The following is a 22758-nucleotide window of genomic DNA, read 5'->3' as shown; positions in this document are numbered from 1 at the left end:
CAAATTAAAAGGTGAAACTGATATATGAGACAGACGCATTACATGCAAAGCGAGATAAGTCAAGCCTTAATTTGTTATAATTGTGATGATCATGGCATACAGCTCATGAAAACCCCAAATCCACAATCCCAGAAAATCAGAATATTACATGGAACCAAGAAGACAAGGATTGAAGAATAGAACAATATCGGACCTCTGAAAAGTATACAGTGTACTGTGCTTGATTGGCCAGCAAACTTGCCTGACCTGACCCCATAGAGAATCTATGGGGCATTGCCAAGAGAAGGATGAGAGACATGAGACCAAACAATGCAGAAGAGCTAAAGGCCGCTAATGAAGCATCCTGGTCTTCCATAACACCTCATCGGTGCCACAGGCTGATAGCATCCATGCCACGCTGCATTGAGGCAGTAATTGCTGCAAAAGGGGCCCAAACCAAGTACTGAATACATATGCATGCTTATACTTTTCAGAGGTCCGATATTGTTCTATTCTACAATCCTTGTCTTCTTGGTTCCATGTAATATTCTAATTTTCTGGGATTGTGGATTTGGGGTTTTCATGAGCTGTACGCCATGATCATCACAATTATAACAAATTAAGGCTTGACTTATCTCGCTTTGCATGTAATGCGTCTGTCTCATATATCAGTTTCACCTTTTAATTTGCATTACTGAAATTAATGGACTTTTGCACGATATTCTAATTTTCCGGGTTTCACCTGTATGTGCTAATCCACACAAGCTTGTGCCACAATAAATCAATTTGTCTTTAAGGTGCCAAAACACATTTATGTGTGTGTTTACTGCAACAGACTAACAAGTCTGCCCCTCTGGAATTTGCTGCTGTTGTATCCATTTTATTTTACCCACGAAGGAATGGAGACAGGGAGGACATTATATGCCCAAAGCCAGTGAGGTGACTGAGGGGAGTCTTGAATTCAGGTGTTCCAGATCTGCATCCAACACTTTATCAGGCGTGGTGAGACAAAGACACAGTCTGGGAACAACTCAGCCAATAATGGGATGAGTGGCCAGAGGAGGGTCCAAACCAAACTCTGTGCCGGGCTTAGAGCTGGTGGTTGGGCAAGTGGTCACTGCTTGCTTGGGCAACCAGTCCTCAGGGATAGCATCAGAGATGGGCCAGGCTGGGTCAGGCCAGAGAGCCCACACCCAGCTGACCCCTTTGCAGTGGCAGGGCTGCAAGAGTCGGTCAACAGACTCACATTGCCACTGCTGAGCACCCACCCACAAACCTTGGCCATTGGGAGCATCCCTCAGGCACTGGGGGACATTCCCATTGGTTAGCTGAAAGGGGAGGAGTTACTGTTGAAGGACACAGCAGTGGCAGCTGTTCCCATCATCCAAGGGTGGGAAGGGGAGGAGTTGCCACTGAAGCCTCCGAAGGATGGTAGTGGCAACACTTCCTCCCACCTCAGAGAGTGGAGGAGAAGCTGCCCAAACTGATCAAAAACACAGCAGTGACTGTCCCTCTTCTTCTCACCCTCCAAGGGCAGGAGGGGAAGGGGCTGCCCAACAAGCTGTGGGGGGTGGGCCCAGTATGCCATGGAGGCAAGGGCCCAGCAGCACAGCTTGGCATTGGCCTTGCCCATGTTACAGTAAAGGCAAACGGTGCGTTGCTTATGGTTAGGAGTAAAAACATAAGGCTTTAGCCCTCACCTCCTTGCCTCTTGCCCTCACCATGACCCACAACGCCTGGAGAGAACTCCTTCAGCACTAACAGCATTGTCCACCACCCCCAACCCCGGCAAGGCATGAAACTGTTTGCAATTCTAGCTTTCAACACAGACTGAATTTCCTGTGACAAGGGCCCTAAATGCCACATTCCAGGCCAAGCAGGTTGGAATTGTTACCAGAACCATGTAACCTAATCCCTTTCCCTGGGGGTGGGAAGGGAGGAATGACCCTGCCCAGAGCAGATATGGGTTAGAAAAGCTCATCTGGGGAGTGGGGGGGGATGTAGCCTTTTAGTTCACCCCCGCCCCCATGGCTGTATGAAAGCCGCCAATGACTGGGCAGGAGCAAAGGGGCACACAAAAGATTTCCCCGCCTCACCTACCCACTATCTGCAATATCTCCCAGTCCTGGCTCCAGCACAAACTTTGTTTGCAAAAGGAAAACAGTACTTTGCAGGCCCTCCACTACCAATAGATAACCAGCATACACAGCCTGGGCAGTCATCATGTCCCTTGTCCCCAGGAGTGACCCTACAATAAACAAATCCAGCACTCCCAGCCCACAGATAACCCTCCAATGAATATTCAGAGCTCCTGACAATAACAGACCTGCATTCCACAGGATTTAAAATCTGTGCTGATCACTTCTTTACTTTTTAGTTGGTCCCAATAAAAGAACAGCCCTATTTTAGCCTGTGTATGTCACACACATACACACACCCCTCTCCAGAACACAGACTAATGCAGGCAGCCTGAGGCTAAGCAACAACACCGCAACTACTTTTACACAATTAGTCAATCACACTAGGAACATAGGAAGCTGCCTTATACTGGGTTAGACCATTGGTCCATCTTGCTCAGTACTATCTGTGCTGACTGGCACTGGGCTCTCCAAGGTTACAGGCAGGAGTTTCTCCTTGCCCCACCTAGAGATTCCAGGGGGTGAACTTGGGGCCTTCTACATGTAAGCATGTGCATGCTCTTCCACTGAGCTATGGCCCTATCTCCTAAGGGGGAGTTGGGGAATATCTTACAGTGCTCACATGTAGTCTCCCATTCAAATGCAAACCAAGATGGACCCTGCTTAGCAAAGGGGACATTTCATGCTCGCTACCACAAGACCAGCTCTCTCTCCCCATCACACTGGATCAGATTCATCATGGGCAGGGCTGCATGTAGGCTGAAGTTCATCAGGAGTGCATAGCAAACAGAGAATAGGATACACGTCGGCTTCCTGAGAACCTTTGTGATAATTTAATTAAAAATACAAAGAAAGTTTCTAGCCCTTATGGTTGTGAAGATATGTTTACAAGTGTGTAAACCAGGGGTTCTCAAACAAGGTTTCCCAGATGTTGTTGGACTACAACTCCCATCATGATGGGAGCTGATGATGGGAGCTGTAGTCCAACAACAATTTGGGGACTCTGATTTAAGAAACCTGGCATACACAATGCCTGGTCAAATCAACAGTGGTGGGAAGACCCATACATGTCACCCAAAACTCCTTGGGAAAAAGGAAGGATATGAATGTAAAAACGTATTTCCAGTGGTGAGTGAGGAGGGCTTCAGTGCCCTTTACAAAACTGAATTTTATATCAAAAGTATTTTGTTGTTGTTGTTTTTTTTTAAAGCTAAATTTGGGGTTTATTTCTTTCCCCCAAGTGCCAGCCCTGCGATGAACAGCAGTTTTCAGAGGTCTACAGCTGGAAGTTTTTCACACAGGGCTTTTAAAGTGCTTTAACTCACATCCCCTCCAGAATGGAGGGGGTGTGTTCACATATCGGCCAGATTTTCCCTGAAGTCCCTGCGAGTTGTCAGGGAGCAGTTCACACACAATTCGGGGTTTTCACTGTGCATCAGAGTGTAGCCCAATTCATATCGGGGTTTAAAAAAAAACAAACCACTATTTGTATTGGTTTTTTCAGATAACTTTGAGTTCGCAGTAAAGCCTCCCCATAAGTTCGCGGTAAAACCTGCTGTGTGTAAAAGTCCCAGGGGCATTTCCCATCCCTGCTACCGGAGAGATCCTTTTGACTGGAGATGCAGGGGACTGAAGCTGCCACCCCTGCACAGAATGTAGACCCAAAGGGGAAGTGGGGAGGTAAGTTTCAGGAATTTAGCCTCCAATCTCAAGGACTCCTCTTTCCCAGATGTTAATCCTGGAATCCAACCATGGTCTCAGTTGGTAGTGAACACATCACCTGAGCTGTGGCGAAATCACAAGGGTGAGGGAGGGAGAGGCTCAAGAAGTGTGGAGAGATGGTTTCCCTTCACACCCCGTCTGGATTCCAACAGCCTACGGGAGAGAGAAGAAAGGGGGAACTGTGCACAGCTACACTGTCCCCATTCCCAACTGCAGCCGTTCATGCAACCATAAGCTCCCTCCCCTTTCTGTCTCCCCACCTCATCTACCATAAAGCACCTTTCATTGTGGGTCCATGATTGTGTAGTTAAGAGCGTGTGCATGAACCAGAGCTGCATTGCTGTGAAGATGTTACAAAAAGGGATTATAACACTCTTGACATTTCAATAACAGGGTTGTGCCAGGGTGGCGGGGTGGGCAGGAAGGAAGAGGTTCTTGGTCACACAGGCACCTAAGAATCTATCCCACGTCACTGTATGCTGCTATCCAGGAATTTGAAATATTTTTCCAATCCTCTACACATGACATGTTCATGCATATCAGGACTGTTAGGTCCCAAGCAGGTTACACCCGTTAATGTTTTTCAGCACTTGCACGGATCAGCTCTTTGGTGGCGACGACAGACGATAGACCCAAACAGCCATTTACTGTTAACACCCAACAGCTGACCAATGGCACTTGCTGCTGGTTGGAATTCACTGCTCTCCCTTTAAATGACATTCCGTCCACTCAACCAGTTCCATTGTTCCCCAAGCCTGTTAGATAAACAAATTTCTTTTACATTTACAACACTATTGAAATTGGCAAGCATGGTGATTGTGTATGGATGCCAATTGGAATTTTTTAAAAAATGGATTATGTATTTATAGGTGCATAACGCATTGATTATTTTGGGATTAGGCCAGCGTCTACCCAAGGTGATTAAGCACAATGGCATTAGGGAGTCACCTCCCTCTTTCTGCAAGTGAAAACTGTATGCAGAAGGCCCTAGTTTCAGTCTCCGGCATCTCCAGTTAAAAGGGTCTTTCTTGGGAAGCAAGTTTAGGAAAAGCCTCTGCCCAAAGATCCTGGAGCCCTGCTGCCAGCTAGGACAGACAGCACAGTGTAAGATAGATCAGTGGCCTGGCAGCATATATAAGGCAGTGTCTCATATTCCAGGGGTTCTCATTGTGTTCCCAGATGTTGTTACAGGTCCCATAAGCCTTTATGGCTGAGTATTATGGGAGTTGTGGCTCAGGATTATGGGAGCCGTAGTTCAATAACATCTGAGGACCCAAGGTTAAGAATCCTTCAATTCATATGTTTGCTTCTGAGATGGTAAATGCTTCAAGGGTTATTCTGCCACAAAATTTTTGCACTGGCAGAGATTTGTACGAAATGATCTCCCACATCAGTAGCGCTTTCTCAGACATAATTTTTTAAAAAGTTTTTCCATCTTGGGGCTGTTTCAGGTGTGGACTTTTTTTTTGAGCTGGCTGACATGCAAATCATGCTTGCCATATCTGTGTATTACCCTTCCTCTCCCAGCTCAGCCCAACAGGAAGCTCAGAGCAGTTTGTGTTAAGTTCCCAGTTTGTGTTAAGTTCAGAGCAGTTTGTGTTAAGTTCAGAGCAGTTTGTGTTAAGTTCCCAGTGCCTTCCCTCCAGGCACTGACCAGGATAAGACCTGATTTGTTTTATTTATTTATATTTCTATAAACATTTATATGCAGCTTTTCACCCACAGTTGCCCCCAAAGTGGCACACAACCAAGTTTAAAATACAGTTTAAAAACTCTCAATGTAATTAAAAAGAACAACACAAACATATGATTAGCACACTATCAGCCACAGAGGCAAGTTTTAGTGGCATCATGTGTCCCCAGAGACCACTGCTGGGCCCCATGACTACAAGCTGTATACACAATAATCACTGTTGTGTTGGAATAATCATTGTCAACACCTTTCACCAAAGGGATTTCTGCATTTTCCAGTGACATTTTTAAGTGGCAGCTCTGTGTTCAATCTGATGGTCACAGTAGCTGTATTTGGACACAGGTACACTGGAGTTATGCCAGTGTTTCCTGCAGCAAACATAAAGCACAAAAACAGCCGCATGTTCTTAAACACTAATGTACTGTACACATAACTCACGAGCCAGACTTGGACTGCCACTCTCGATGTGTGTGCACAGGTGTCTGAAGAGTAAGCCTGTTGCTCAGCTCACCAGCATCCCTGCAGAAAACAAGGCTGAGCGTGTCCTGACATACCACCGGGAGAGAGATCCTGCAACTCTTTTCAGCATCCCTGGGGCATCCTTGTAAAAGGGACAGTTATGGCTACCTCCATAATTCAGAGCTGGTCCTTCCATCTTCCTAAGCAGTAATTGCTGGGTAGGGCATCTGTTTCCAAGACAGTACTCACTGCAAGGGCATGCAGGGTAGCCAAGGCATTTGGCGGCCAAGCAAAGAGAGGGAATCTAAACGTCTGGTGAAATGAGCAGCATGCTCATGCCACAACAACCCAGTGCTACCACACTTTGAGGTCTTTCACACAACCGCGAGGCCGCTGCAGGGAAGGCAGGGACTCGCCTGTCTTCCCCAGCAGACGAGCAGTGACCACCCTCCCTTCCACCGCATGCCAAATGGCGGCACAGCAACCACAGGAGAGAGAAGCAGGAGGACTTCCCCTTTCCTGCACCCCAAGGAGCTCCAGGGCATGAGTGCCATGGCTGATCTCGCTAGAGCAGCTGCCACGCTTGGTGCGGCGGCAGCCACTCCCCCCGCCCCCTGGATCACTGCCGGAAATTGCGGCAGGCCACAGGAAGACGTTTCACCTGGCGGCAACCACCCAGGCAATTGCTGGCCAAGGTTAAGTGAACCTGATTCACTTAGCCTCAGCTAAATGCCCGGTTAAAAACTCAGGCTTGATCCTGGCGCTTCACATGCGCAGCTGCCCCAGCCTGGACTAGGCTGCGTGTGTGCCCAGCCTCTTTGTCTTGCTACAGACCAGTGGCTGATGCACACCTGCAGGCCTGCTACTCAACATCTCTCCATTGAATGTTGTGTCGTCTGTGTGAACGGGTTGCTTTCCGCAAAAAGTATTGTGGCTGAGGCAATATGAAGTGAAAATGGAAGTGCTGCTTAATGTCTGGTGGCTGCCTACCTACAAGCAAGTCCATGCTGCAGTAATCTAGAGATGCATGCTCACGTGTGAGCCAGGCCAGCCCAGACACAGCCCACACTTCTAGAACTTTAGGACTTAGGAAAGAAAGAGTGGAAGTCACCCAAAATGGCGGAAGTCACACATCCACCATTCCTCATCTAAGAAATAATTATATCTGCTTCAAAACAGATAATCAACTCACTTCTTCTATCCTGCATCCCCCATCAACTGGTACTCTGGGGCACTTCCTATAACATAAGGCAGGCTCTAGGAATGGGCATAAAAATGTACAATGCAAAACATGTGATATTATTAGACGTACGCTAAAATATTGAAACACTTGATAAAGATTTCTAAAAGCAGGAACCGAGGCAGGAAGGAAATTAACCAGGACATTAACCAGGAGATGCTTTCAAGGAGAGAAGAAAGAAAACCAGATGACTGGTTCTGGATCAAGTAGGGGCCCAACACAGCAGAGGCCTGGTCACTCACTCACTTTGGATCCCCAAAGGGTAAGTGAAGCCTGCAAACTAACAATAGAGTGAGATTCCCAGGAGGCCTCTATTACAGCCAGGGCCTCTGCTAGGGATGGGGAAGAGGCATCCAGAGGGCAGTGGGGGGGGTCAATCCAGAGCCTCCTATTGGCCCCCAACTCCAAAGGATCTCTCTCTTGCTTTCTTCCAGATGGGAGCCAAGAAACAGGCAAAGGGCTGCGGTGGCGGCTCCTGCTGCTCCTCCTCAGTGTGTGACCAACAACAGAGGCTTTGGCAGCATTTCCCCCTTCAGCGCTCTCAGCCGTTTTCTGATATCCTCAAGATACAGGCAAACAGGAGTGGGTGACAGAGCCCTTTGCTGTTGTTCAGATGAAAGGTTGAAAGAGAGCCCTTTGCTTGTGCCAGTGTTGCTGGTCTTTCCGCCCTTATTTAAAATCACAGCCATTCAAAATTAGCTACTGACCAGGTGCTTACTGTGCAGACCCTTTAAAAGACCCAACAGCCCCTACTGTCAACGCAACTTCTTGGCTTCTGTTTCAGCCATGTGTGTTGATTACTGCTGATGTAAGTAACCTGACTGTTTGCTCTGGATTTTCCCTGAGTTTCAATTACATGGTTATTATTATTATTGACATCGTATCACTAATATCCAATGGGCTTTATCATCCTTATTCACTTGCACAATCTCCCTGCAAAGCAGGTCACCATGGTTCCCATTGGAGAACCGAGAGCGAGCAAGAGCAATAGCCAGGGCAATAGCCAGGGCTAAGTCAGGCTATGAAACCCAAATCTCCCCATCTTGTCCAATGGACCACCTCAGCATTGTGCTAAGAAATGCTGTCTGTTTCTCTCTTGATAATGATTCAGCAAAGGCAGCATCCTTTATGATTTAAGGATGTTCTCTAGGCAGCTGTTTCTAAGCGATGTCTCTTAAGGGAGCTCCCAGATAAAAACTAGCATACAATGGTAAGCTGAACTTGGAAAGGGATAGCACTGGGTTCAAGCCCCATGATTCATTTTCCAGGGCGAGTCAATCTCATTGCAATGGTTTTTGTCCTTGCACTAGACTGGAGCAGAGGAGTTGGTGGTTCTGAAGCAAAAAGCATTGGACAACAGAACAGAATTATTTATATACCACTTTTCAACAGAAAGTTCTCAATGTGATTTACAAAGAAAAAGGAAGAGGAAGAGGATGGTTCCCTGTCCCCAAAGGGTTTATATTCTAAAAAGAAAATCAAAAGGAGACACCAGCAACAGCCACTGGAGGGATACTATGCTGGGGCTGAATAGGGCCGGTTGCTCTCCTCTTGATAAATGTAAGAGAACCACCACTTTAAAAGGAGTCTCCATTTTGTTGATCAGGAACTTGAAGTCTTGCCAATGTTCTAGTCTTAAAAGATGTGTTAATCAAGCAGTGACTGCATTCAACTGAGGGTTTAAATAATCCCAGGCCCCACCCTTTCTATTTCCAGTCTGATGGTGGTTAGAAACAGGTTTTATCTCTGGCAAAATTCCATGACTTCCAAAGAATGTTTGTTGTTGTTGTTTTTAAAGAGACAGATCCCAGCCTGCTAAATGGGCACTCCTCTGCCTCTGAACTATCTCCCTGGCAGCCATGCTTTGAAGAGCTCAGAGGAGGCCTTGAGTGGGGTCTAGAGGGGAGAGAGTCCTTGTTCATTCCAGAACTGGAGCCTGGTCCCCAGCTATCCTGGTGAAGGACCCAGAGTTGCACCTAGGTAATTTTGGACCCTGGACCTAAAGGCATTTTGCCCTCTCCCCTGCCACTGCCAGATAAGTTGTAGTGCACTATTTTACTTTATTTTACAACAGAACATGCTCAGGGAAAGCTGGAAACTTTTTGCAGAGAGATACCACCTTTCGGACACTCAGCATTTGGAGGCTCCCCAGGCCTGTGTGGGACTGGACCTCTGCCCGGAAGTCCAGTCCAAAGAGCACCATTGGAAGAGGACCCCTCTGGACCCATGAGCTAATCCTGAGGTAGGGTACCTCCTATGGCTTCCTATGAGCTCCAGGGCCAGTGGCTGTCCTTCATCCTTCAAAATGGACTCATAAACCCTTGGACTGAATTCAGATCCATTTTTAAACAGCACCATCAATGTGCACAGTGCTTTACAAAGTATAAGAGAAAGGGACTCTGCTCCGAGGAGCTTACAGTGTAAAATTTGACACAAGGGAAGCAACAGGAGGGAGATGGAGGCAGTGTATTATAATTAACACACATACTGGGCTTAGTTAGAGGAGGGCATGGGAGCGAAAGGGTTGAGCCAAAGGCTCTCTGCAAAAGGTGGATTTTGAAGGAAGGAAGAGAAGTGGCATCATGTGGCTGTTCTGGGAAGCAGTTCCAGGTGCAAGGGCTGCAAGGGAGGACATTGCTGGAGAGCGCAGGAGACCTTCAGATTCAGGCCCAGGGAGTTCTCCACACAGCAGGCTTTACCACAGGTTTTCTGTGAAGCTTTCCTGCGAATTCAAAATTATCCCAAAAAGCTGACACAAAAAGTGGATTTTTTTACCCTGGATATAACTCAGGCTATGCTCTAATGCTCCGTGAAAAACCCGGGTCATATGTGAAGTGCTCTCTGATAGCTCGCAGGGACTTTGGGGTAAATCTGTCCGATATGTGAAGGCACACCCTCCATTCCAGAGGAGATGTGTGCTGAAGGGCTTTAAAAGCCTTGTGCGAAAAACTTTCTGACCCAAGGCACACTGCGACTCCATTGACTCTGTAAAATGGAAACAACTGCAGCTTGCCTCACAGGGCCGTTGTGAGGGTCAGAGCCATGTAGCCCGAGTTCCAGTTTTGATAAAATGCACATCCAATCAATCAAACAGCAATTTAGGACTAAACAAATTGAATTAAGAGTGGTCCTGGTAAACAGAATTAGCTCCTCTTCTGCAAGCCAAGGTAGTTTTCAGCTATGGTTCTCCTTGTGGTCTTGGTCTACATTCCAAACCTTCTTCTTTTGGAAGGCAGGGAAGTTAGTTTTGAAGGTTTTCCCTCTGCTCAATTTCTGTTTCGCAAATGCTGTTCCCAGACTCTTGCCCACCTGCCCCCAGAAACCTCCACCTCCCCATGGAGCCCTCCTCATCATCATCATCCTCCTCGGAGAAGAAAGGACAATTAAAAGCTCATGAATGTTAACCCTCTGCATTATCCCCCTTCTTTCAGCTAAGACAATAAGCACTGGGAGGCTGCTCCCTTGGCTCCGGCAGAACATGACTGGCTCCCCAGGGCCAGGAGATAGAGGCAGACAAAAGGGGCCCCTGTCAGGTGATTAGATCTCAATGGACAGCCTTTATTTACCTGAAAGCAGCCCATAAACACAAGAGGGATGTGGGTGAAAAGCCAGCGAGAATCAAGAAAAAGAATCCAAGATTTCTCTCTCTCTCTCTCTCTCTCTCTCTCTCTCACTCACACACACACACACACACACACTATTCTACCCTCACAATTTTTAATCCCAATGCCCAAGATAATCTATAGGTTTTGCAAGCCTTGTCTCCTGGAATCCTGTGACCACAGACTTCTTTTTCTCCCTTACGTCAAGAAGGATTTACAGGATTCATCATCAGGCAAAATGGAAAGGAAGCAAAATTTCAAATACAGAAAGCGCACACTAAGTTTCAAGCTTACAAAGAAGAAACAAGTTTGACTGCAGACTGGTCTAGATGTGGTCCTCTAGAAAACACTTCTGTGAAGCAGGGTTGCCAATTTTTTAATTGGTCTCTGTTCCTGTGCCTTTAACAGAAATTAAAGGTAAGGTTTTCACAGCAGGGAGAAATATTACCACTTGCTAAAGGCTGCATATCAACCAGCCTTTAAAGCAGAGGCCAGGAAAAAAAACACCTGGCAACAACCTTGTAGTGAAGCAATGTCTATAGTGAACTAACATTCAAAGCAAGCTTTGGAGTTACACATCACATTCCTTCAGGAAAAGGTGTTGAAAGCAAAAATCCAAAATAAAAGATTTAGATATGTGATTTATGATACACAGAAGAAATGTTTGTTTGGATTGCAGAGACATTTTCAAACTGAAAACAATCAACTGAAGTTGAAATTTCAGGTAGCTAAATTTGCAGAAGTGGTACAGTAGAAGGAGAAGGTTTATGGTAATAAATGTTTGTGGAATGTGCAATAATCCTTGTGGTTTTGGTCACCATATCAATGCTATCTAAAAGGGAAATACAATGTCTGGATATTAATAAAATGGTGTGGGACTAATTTTATGTATGTATAGGTAGGTAGGTAGGTAGGTAGGTAGGTAGGTAGGTATGTATTTTATTAAAAACATTATGATGACCTGCTTGGTTCAACAATAAATTGTTGACTAAAGGAACTAATTATGTGGTACATACAAGCAGGGTTGGAGAAAAATATTTCAAACCCCTAGCTGATGCTGCTTTACATACTGTTCTCATCTGATTTACTTTTAAAGATGCCAGTTCCTATGCAGGGCTGAAATGCTGAATAAATACTTCAGACACTTCGGTATCAACATCAGATTTCAAGACATATGGATAACCACAAGCCTGGGATTTTTCCAGCTCTGTGGATCAGCTATGCTCATTCAGTTCTGAAGATTTATTATTTATTTATTTTTAAAGAAAGAATCAAACATGGCTATTAGGGCATTGTTTTTTGTTTTAAAAGATAGTACACAGCAGCCTTTAGGTCATGTTGCACAAAAGACAGCAGCAAAAGCATCCAGAAGATATATTTTTAAAAGGTAAGTGAGTTTACAAAAAGCTTAGAATTGTACAGTGGTTTTCAAACTTTCTGCCTCCTAGAAGTCCTCGACTAGACTAGACTAGACTGCTAAGGCACCTGCAAAGAACCTGTGCATTGCAATAAGATTCTAGGGCATATTTGAAGATACAATCATTTTATACAGAGCCATAGACATGCCTGATGGGTCTCAGCATTGCTACTTTTTAGGGTTGCCATATTCTGGCTTTCCAAATCTGGGCGCCTAATTTGCATTTTATGTAAACTGGCTTGAAAATAATTTTTGAGCAGAATAGTGACTGCACATTTTGCCCCATAACTCCGCTTCTACAAGGGCTAGAGAGCTTAGCTTTTATAAAGAGACGAAAGCTGAAATCCAGGCGAATCTGGGTGGGCTAAGCAATCTAGGTGATATGCTTAAAATCCAGGTGAAACCCAGAATTTTGGGGGGCATGGCAACTATACCCTTCTTGCACTGAGAGTGTGCCCTAGAACATACCTTTTGTGGTTGCCCATCATAGGAGGAAATTGATAATGGGAGGTGGGGAGCTCTTCTTTTAGGGAAGCTTGCCCAAATTTTTTGGCTGCTGCTTCCATGCCCATATCATTTGCTGTTATCTATTATTTAAGGGTATTTCCCTTTAGTTATTGTTTGGAAGTCACATGCTGAAAGCCAGTGTAAACACTTTGTAAACAAACAAAGCCCAAATGACTTCTCAAAAGGTATGCTGATTGCTGAGCACCCAAACCTCCCCCCATTACTCAGATAGGGATGAGGGAATACCTGTTGGTATTCAAACACAATTGACTTTCATGATTTCAAAAGCCTAGAGCCAACAAAAAAAGCATGCACGTTAAGACACTTGTTATAATGTGTGTCTGCAGATGACCCTGTGTGGTTTCCACAGCTCATGCTTGTACTGCTGTGTCTTGCCCTGCATTCTCTGTGGCCAAATGAAAACTTAAAACCTGGCCACATCTGGCAGACTATCATTCAAAGGAGGAAGAATTTGCCATGGGTGGATTGCCACTGATCTCAGCAGCAGCAGCAGCAGCAGCGAGAGGGGGACTAGGCTATCCCTGGCCAATGTATCCAATTCCTTCCCCATCCCAATCCCAGTCCAAACTCTGCAATTGTACATCCAGCTACTTTACTTTCTCTCCTTCTCTCTCTTTAAACTGCTACAATTCGGGGAGGGCAGGAAATGAGTGGCAAAAGAACGAGAGCCAATTGGAGCTTTCTGTGTCTGCTTAGCCCAAAATTACGGCGGGGGGGTGGAGAGGAAAGGCTGTGCCGTAGAGTTGGTGTCAACTCCTGGCGCCCACAGAGCCATGTGGTTTTCTTTGGTATAATACAGGAGGGGTTTACCATTGCCATCTCCCGCACAGTATGAGATGATGATGCCTTTCAATACTTTCCCATATAGTTGCTGCCCGATATAGGAAGGGAGGGAATACTGGACCGGAAACTGTTCCTCTTCTCAGATCCCGAGTTACAACAGTGCAATGTCCCAGTGTTAAAACCAATCTCCCTATCTTTGGATGCAGCCTTGCAGAGAATGTACAACAGGCAAACACTTCTGGCGACCACAGAAGTGGGAACTTCCAAATGTGCTCCTGTACCATCACCTTGTTGCTGTTTGTCTGCAATTCATTGTAAGCAGAAGTACGTTACTAGTACCACGCTGCAGTAGATAAGTAGTTTTTGGAACAAAGTAGACTGATCCTGTAGCTGCTGTGGTATCCGAGCACGTGCCTCTCAAAAGAAGACAGAACAGCAGCACTTGCAACAATCCACACATGTGGTCACTGCACAGTTGTGCTGCAAATCCAGTTCTCAAAACGGTCAGATTTTCCCTATTAATAGCCGTGATGATATAAGTACAGGAGACCCTCATTATCCGTGGTTTCGCAGATCACAGTTTCTTGTATTTGCAGATAGGTCTTAGCGAGAACGTTTCTTTATCTATGACAAGAAATATAGGCAGTTTTCACCTATCCACACAGTTCCTGAGTGGCCAGAAATGACTTCTGATGTCATTTGTGGCCACCATTTTGAGGCACAGAGCCATTTTGTGGCTTTTTTGTATAAATACATAAATTAACGAAAAATAAGAGGATTTGGGGAAGCATTCCTGGAGACCTAGAGAACAAGGTACTATGCTTTTTTACCCTTATTTCTGCTCCCTTCTTGCTTTTTCGACAATTTTTAAAATAAGGATCCTAACCCCTGGATACCCATAGATGTAAGGTTTCTTTATTCACAGTTTCCATATTCGCTATAATTGGCAGGAATGGAACCCCCGCGAATAAAGAGCGCCTCCTGTATGGAGAAATCACAGGTTGACATGGATGAAGATGTCATGTGAAGCTCCCCCTGCACCTCATAAAGCATGAGTGAACAAGTTGCAACAATTCCAGACTAAATATCCCATCTGGAAGTACACAGTATATCCTACTGGCTTTCTGGGAGAAGGAAAGCAGACTAACCCTCCTCATTCTAGAACAGGGCTACTCAACTTCGGCCCTCATGCAGATGTTGGCCTACAACTCCCATAATCCCTGGCTATTAGCCAGCCACTGTGGCTGGGGATTATGGGAGTTGTAGTCTAAAAACAACAAGAGGGCCTAAGTTGAGCAGGCCTGTTCTAGAACATTCTGTGCATCTTTGTGCATTTACAGTCTCCACATATACAGTCACAAGAATTACTCCCAAGTAAGGACTCCAGCTGTTGTTTGACAAGGCAGACTGGAAGACTTGCTTGTAAGAAGGTTGTCTTTGGACAGGCAGGCACACCAGTCTGCCATTTCTATCACCATGTTTGTAGGGAACAGTGTTTGCTGTGATGTTGATTCCAGACATTTAAGGAAGATTGTAGGAAAAACTACAATCCTCATTACCACCTCTAAAATGGAGTTCTAATAAGAGATACCACCAAGGATTGTGTTATAGACTGCACTAGCTGTCCCCAGGGAAAATAACTGGTGATGACACACCTGGAAATTTTTATACACAGAGAGAATCAGATTATATCCTCCTGGATCCTGGGTCCAAGCATAAGCAATCCCAGAAACCACCCCTACCTAAGTCCAAAACTATGCTACTGACATGACTTTTTTATTTAATTTAAATTATGTAATTAAATTTCATCTCATTTAGAACTTGCCTTTCTTCTATGATGGAACCTGAGGTGGCATACATGGAATTCCCAAGAAGTCTCCCATTCAGACATTGACCAGACTTAGACCTGCTTTCGATTCAGCAAGCCGACTGTTGTTCCATTGCTTTCTGAATCATGTGTAAGATGGGGGCAGAAAATTAGTCTGCAAAGGAGCCCAGTGAGCTGTCTCAGAGCATCTAATCCCACAGCAGTGATAAGAGAGACATGGGCATTAGGGAGAGGTGGTCTTGCAGAAGCAGCATAAATTGCCCCTTTGCTAAGCAGGGTCTACCCTGGTTTGCATTTGGATGGGTAACTACATGTAAGCACTATCTGCTAGAAGATATTCCCCTGAGGGGAGGGGGCTGCAGCTCAGTCGTAGAGCATCTCCTTGCATGCAGAAAGTCCCAGGTTCACTCCCTGGCTGGCAGCATCTCTAGGTAGAGAACCACTGCCAGTCAGTGTAGTCAATACTGAGCTAGAAGGACCAAGGGTCTGACTCAGTATAAGGCAGCTTCCTATGTTTCTGTGACTAAATCAGTGCCTCGATGTGGAACCAATGAGAGATTCATGTTAGTACTCTGAGCTTTCTAAAGGAAGAACGGGATAGAAGCATGACGCATAGACAGACTGATGAAGGCTGTGTGCCTTTGTAATGCTCAAGAGGTCAGAGTTAAGTCTAAGGGCCGCTTCATAACATTACAACTTCCCACTTGGACCGCAATCTCTGTGTGTGTGTGTGTGGGCGGGGGGAGGCAGTGTATGATGCATGGCATGATTTGCACCCACACATACACACACCCTTGAGATCTCAATGTAAAATCCCAACATACAATAGCCCAAGGGCCTGAATGGCAGCAATACCACATGTCTCCTTCTCCTCTCCAGCCACTCTCCCATCACTAATGCAGGCATCCACGGCCATTTTCTGGCCTCTTCCTTCCATGCAATTTCTGAACACAGAGTGAGAAAGTAAACTTCAGAGGACGGTTTCCAGTTGCCTCCATGCCATCAGAGCTGGGAAGGAGCAAAGAGTCTCCAGGCAGCCCAGGGCAGGTTGCTGATCTCTTCTGAGCCAGAGAACAGGCTTGTTTTCCTGGACTCCCCTATTGCATTTGACAGCTCCCGGCTTGCCTGCATGGAGACGCACAGCATGAAGCCAAGCACAGGGGTTGGAGGGTGGGGGAGACAAAGCGATTGCCCAGTGACAGAGGAACCAAAGCCAAGGCCACCCAAGGCTCCCTGAATGGCTGCCGGAAGCCAAGCTGCTGGGCTTTTGAGGCATCATTAACCGAGATAAAGAGCATGCTCTGCAACAGGTGGGAGCAGAGGGCAGGAAATAAATTCCAAAGCAGGACAGGGCTCTCCCGCCTCCACGGACAGAGGGGAAGCGCCGGCCTGGCCATAAATCCCCCCAGCGCTGACAGCAATCTGATGCTCTGACAGAGGGAACAAACCCAAGCACATTCCCAGAGGGCAGGAGGCCACCGCACCTTCACCGAGACAGGACAAGTGGCATGAAATATGGCTGAGAGCCCATGGGAATGGATGGCTGTTGTTGTTGTCCAGCACCGGCCCTCTGGGGAACAAGCAGAGGCAGGAAATCCTAAACACGGAGGAGCTCAGGAACAACGTTTAGCCTAGCCTTGTGTCAGCTTCACTGGCTCGTAATTTGTGTTCATGGCTCTCGCTTGGGCCTGTCAAGCCCTCAGCAGCTTGGGACTGGGATATCTCAGGAACCACCTCCTCCTACTTAACCTGCTTGGGAACTTCTTTCAGCTTCTGAAGCCTTTCTTGCCCCCCTCTGGGTGCAGTTCAGTTGGTGTAGGGACAAAGGAAAGGGCCTTTTCGAAGAAGCACTCATGCTATGGGGTGACTCCCCCAGAGAGCTGCATTTGGTCCCCTCTCCTCATTGTTGTCTTTTAAGCGGGCACTTAAAGCAGTTTTGTTTCAGGGGGCACTTGTTAGCTAGACTTTTTAGGTCTATGTTCACTGCTTCTGTCTGTCCCTATCGCTTGTTGATCTGTCGCATCTTATAGGGTTTTGTGGTTGTCTCATTTTAAGGAAAGAAAAACAAACCCTTTGTGAACATAGTCAACTAACTAGCATATCAGAGGAAAGGGTTTAACAATGTCCTTTCCTTGAAGTGCTAGCTTTATTACATGCAGAGACTTCTAATTGCGGGGAAACACTAAAACACATACACACCCCTCCTCCCCTCATCTGGAGTCTGAAGTGGTACAGTCCTCCAGAGTCCTTGCCCCCACCCCGCAATTTGCAGTAATATGTAGATTGGTTCTATGTTTCATTCTCCCCCTCAATTTACTAAAGTACATCATTAAAAATCTCAATTTTACAAGCAAGGGATTCCGACACATAGGTCTACCCTCCTGTAGGTGGGCATGCACAGTTAATCACATGGGAATGGCTGTGCCAAAGGTTCTTTTCATTCCTCGACAAAGCATCAGAAAGTGGATCTGCTGCTAAATATGTTTTAGCAGGGATCAGAACCTCCAAAATACATAGGTGTCGCCATTCTGTTATGAAGTACCCGTATGTCCTTGGCCTGGAATGTGGACTGGGCATGAAAACATCTGCCCTAAGGCTGAGGAATAGTCAGGGCTGGATTACGGGTTATGCCAATAATCTGCAGCACAGGCCCTGCTGTACTTTAATTGCCTGGAATTTCCCACTGTATAAAATGGACTCATCTAGTCCAGTCAGATGCTTCTGGGAAGCTCACCAGCAGGGCATGAAAACAAAGAGCCATTCCCTGTTTGTCTTTTCTGCCATAAGCTTTAGAAAGCTTGCCGAGAAATGCTTGTCCCCAGCATCTGGTATTCAGAGGTATACTGCCTCTGAACATGGAGGTTCCATTTAGTGATTATTTATTTATTTTATTTCTTTATCATTACATTTTTATACTGCCTTTCATTAAAACAATCTCAAGGCGGTTTACAAAACATTAAAATCAATTCAAATTTCCCCCAACTCTCTCCTCAGAGAGTAACAGCATGTGTGAAGTCAGCATGTCCTGGATCACATGCACATTGGCATTAAGGATCTGAACAGTTTTGCATAACTAATTTTCTTTTTAACCATGGTAGCTTTTCTATACAACGTAGTCATTCATCGCAAGTCAGAGAGAACCTAAAAGCTTTCACCCAAAATAGCTCTTGCTGGGTTGAGGCTGCAACTGAGTCACTCCTGCTGAGATCCATCACAAGATGCAAGCAAGCGCTTTGGCCTTCCACTATCCCTCCCCCTCCACCCCAAATGCTGCCCAGAGTGTGCAGCATTTCTATGCAAGGGAAGCTGCAGGCTCTCAGCAGTTAATTTGTGGGCACTGTTTGCAGAGGGAGAGGCAATGGTGACAGACAGGTAGTGTTCTCCATGCAGATTGGGACACCACCAGTTTAGCAGGACTTACCAGGAAAAAAATCCAGAAGGGCATGTTTATTATTTTTATTATTTATTAACAGAATGTTTTAACCACCTTTCAATACAAATTCATAAAGCAGCATACATAATACTCAAAATCCAATTGAAATAATGTCAGTGAGTATAAAAATAATAAAAGTAGTTAAGTGAAAAGTAAAACAATCCTAGCTTACAACAGATAAATGGCAAAAATGCATCAGGGCACCTAAAGTCCACACACACACACACACACACACACACACACACACACACACACACACACACCCCTTGGAGTAAGCCTCATTGAATTCAATGGGATTTACTTCTGAGTGAACCTGCATAGGGCTGTGCTGCATGACTGAGTTCTAAACATTACTTTTGCAATGTGCTTGCTGCTTCCGACTGCATCAGCGATAAAAACTTTGCATCATTTTTACCTGTTACCATTCAAAACCCACATCACATGGACTTCCTATGGTTCCCAGCAGAAGTGCATTGTGGAAATAAATCATGTTATCAGGGCTACTCACAGATTGTTCCTGACTTGACAGCTGAGGAGAGCATAACTACGCCACAAAAGGCAACATGTAGATATCGGGCAGCAGCAATATAGGAAGATGCTGAAAGGCATCGTCTCATATTGCGCAAGAGGAGGCAATGGTAAACCCCTCCTGTATTTTATTTATGTATTTATTTAAAATATTTCTATACCGCCCAAAACATGCATCTCTGAGCGGTTTACAATTAAAATCATTTAAAACATTAAATTAATTAGCAAAATCATTTAAAAGATTAAAAACATTTAAAACCCAGAATTAAAATTATTTAAAACTATAAACCTAATTAAAAGCCTGGGTGAATAAATGTGTCTTCAGGGCCTTTTAAAAAGTTGCCAGAGATGGGGAGGCTCTTATTTCAACAGGGAGCGCGTTCCAAAGTCCAGGGGCAGCAACAGAAAAGGCCCATTCCCAAGGAGCCACCAGACGAGTTGGCGGCAGCCACAGGCAAACCTTTCCAGATTATCTTAGAAGGCGGTGGGGCTCATGGCGAAGAAGACGTTCTCTTAAATACCCAGGGCCTAGGCTGTTTAGGGCTTTATAGGTAACTAGTATTTTTCAGCCCGTTATAATAACGGGCGCTAGATCCCCCCCCCTTTATTCCTTCTTCCTCGGGCCCCCCCCACCTGATAAAGGGCCAAATCGGCCCAAACAACTGCCGCCGCCGGTCCTCCTCACCCCCGTCTTCGGCCCACGTCAGTCGGGCAATCAAGGTCCATAACCTGAGAAGGAGAGAGGAGCTCGCAAACAGAGCTCCTCTCTCTGCAAAGCCTCTGCCCGAACTGGCGCTTTGGGCGCAAAGGACCATACGAAAGCTCAGATTTTGAAGAACAACAGTCTCCAAGAGATACCATCTGGAATCTGCCCGTGAGGTAGGAGTGGAACCACTGCAAAGCAGTGCCTCCTACCCCCAATCCCCTCAGATGTTCCAGAAGGATACTGTGGTCAATACCATAGTATCCAGAAGGGCCTAAGTGGCTCAGAGTGGGAGAGGCCACTCAGAAGTGTATCCAGGGGAAGTGGTGTACCTAGGTAATTTTGGGCCTAAAGGCCTATGAAGCCCCCCACCCACCCAATGCAAGTCAAGCATCATCCCCCCCCACACAAACATGCAGTATTTTTAACACATGGGTTCTTGAGGGCACAAACAGCACAAGAACTCACAAGAATGTAAGAAAACAGCCATATTTATGCAAATATACATTAGAAGAAACATTACAACACACAACTTAACATATCCCCATCCTACATATTTCTTTCCGCACTCCCTCCTGTGTCTCTAAAGCAGAGGCCACATTCAGCACCCACATAGATTACAGTCATGTTTGGCCACTCCGTGCAGTGTGGCAACCACGCCATCTGGGACAGACGAAAGAGGGTTTGGGGGCCTCCAGGGAGTGTGGAGACCTTGGACTTCAGCCCAGATGTCCGGCGGTAAGAGCGCCTCTGTCCAGGGGTGGCCTTTTCATGAGGCGAGGAGACACAGTCACCTCAGGCAGCAAATAACTGAGACACCTGCAGGGCAGCAAGATGTCCCCCGCCATCACCGCCAGAGCAGATCTTTGGGACCAACCTGACCCTTGCCATTTTTGCAAGGAGCATGTCTCCTCAGACTCCTTGAAATGCTTGCAAGAAATATGGAGAAAGAAGAGGAGGCTGCTGGAAACTTTCCTGCCTCTCTGCTCCCCATGCACTTTCAAAATTTGCAAGGCTCCGTTCTGGTCCCCATTGGGGACATGGGGCAAGGCAGCATTTTATGCCTCCTCTGCCATAGAACCATGGGTCACCCCCAACCGTTTCCATGTTTAGTGCCCTGGCAATGTAGACCTGGTGCTGCAAGCAAATATGTAGCCCAACTATGGAAACATTCCAGTTGCCTGGCTTTTTGTTTGTTTGTTTGACTGTGTAGGTCCATTATTATTGTCAGGCACAGGTGGGTATGAGGGACACACTAGCCTCTTTATGAGTTCAGCTTCTGGCCACTTTAGGTTCTCAGATGCCTCAGAGTGGTGCAGGGGAGAGGTTATACAATCACCCAGTTTCTTGCTCCCGTGCTGCTGCCCATAGTTGGTTCCCTCTTGGAGAGAACTCTGGGCCCCGTTCCCAGAGAGCAGCCCTCCTCATCCACTGTCTCTCATTTAAATAGCCTTGTGAAGAGCCAGCAAGGCTCCGACCCTCCCCTCAACCCTGCCCCTCCCTTCTCGTTGCCCATTCCTCTTCCTCCCCGGTCTCGCGTTACTACCGGCATTACTGTTGGCAGCTCCTTGCTCAAAGGGCCCTCAGCAGTGCAGGGTGTGTGCTGATCTGACTGTGGCCCGCCAGCCTCGCCACAGGAGAGGAAGGGAAGCCCCAAAGAAGGGATGCTGTGCCCCTCGCCCAACAATTATATTATATTCTTATTATTATTATCATTATTATTACTACTATTATTATTTCTTGTTTACACAGTCAGACAGGTGTTATTGACTGGTCTGGATAAAACAAACCAGTCAATATATTATTATTATTATTATTATTATTATTAGGAACAGGTACGCAGTCTGGAAGTGAATCCAAAGCTCTTCTGGGTATCCCAGTCTGAAGCAGTGGCCAGAGGTGCTTTCCATCTGCATCGGCTGATACGCCAACTGAGTCTGTTTCTTGAGATAAACTAACTCAGAAAAGTGGTAACATCTGCTGGTAACCTCCAGACTGGATTACTGTAATGTGCTCTATGTGGGGCTGCCCTTGTATGTAGTCCAGAAACTGCAGTTGGTCCAGAATACGGCAGCCAGATTGGTCTCTGGGTCATCTTGGAGAAACCATATTACTCATGTATTGAAAGAGCTACACTGGCTGCCAATAAGTTTCTAAGCAAAATACAAGGTGCTAGTTATAACCTATGAGCCCTAAACAGCTCAGGCCCTGGGTATTTAAGAGACGTTCTTCTTTCCCATGAGCCCCACCACCCATTGAGATCATCTGGAGAGGTTCGAATGCAGTTGCCACCAGCTCGTCTGGTGGCTACGCAGGGACAGGCCTTCTTTGTTGCTGCCCCAAGACTCTGGAATGCGCCCCTTGTTGAAATAAGAGCCTCCCCTTCTCTGACAACTTTTTCAAAGTCTCAAAATACTTATTTTTTCACCCAAGTTTTTTAACTGAACTGTGGTTTTAAGTTGTTTTAAAGTTTTCATTTTTAATCTGTTTTATGTTGTTGTAAACCACCCAGAGATGGAAGTTGTTGTAAACCACCCAGAGATGGCAGTCTACAAAACTGAAAAATACATACATACATACATACATACATACATACATACATGTTATTATTGCATTATTATTATTATCTTTAGTTCTGATCTTATTACCTTGGTTCATCCTCCACTGTACTTCAATTCATGCATATATATGTATCAATACATTTG

At 45.9% G+C, this 22758-nt stretch overlaps 1 protein-coding gene across 45 annotated transcripts in view; it reads right to left on the bottom strand.

Moving 5' to 3' along the window:
- Positions 1-22758, bottom strand: part of RARG (retinoic acid receptor gamma) — a 328355-nt gene that overhangs the window by 23704 nt on the left and 281893 nt on the right. Inside the window, exon 1 of one of the 45 annotated variants that reach the window (XM_053294861.1) lies at positions 3898-3985. The exons of the other annotated variants lie outside the window; for them this stretch is intronic. The gene's annotated coding sequence lies outside the window, so the exon portion shown is untranslated. Of the gene's footprint in view, positions 1-3897; positions 3986-22758 lie in introns of those variants that run through there. 45 annotated transcript variants of the gene reach the window in all.

The sequence above is a fragment of the Hemicordylus capensis genome, chromosome 2 (genome assembly GCF_027244095.1).
Source record: "Hemicordylus capensis ecotype Gifberg chromosome 2, rHemCap1.1.pri, whole genome shotgun sequence".
Taxonomy (NCBI): domain Eukaryota; kingdom Metazoa; phylum Chordata; class Lepidosauria; order Squamata; family Cordylidae; genus Hemicordylus; species Hemicordylus capensis.
The sequence above is the reverse complement of the archived record's forward strand: the minus strand, read 5'-3'. Positions and strand labels throughout refer to the sequence as shown.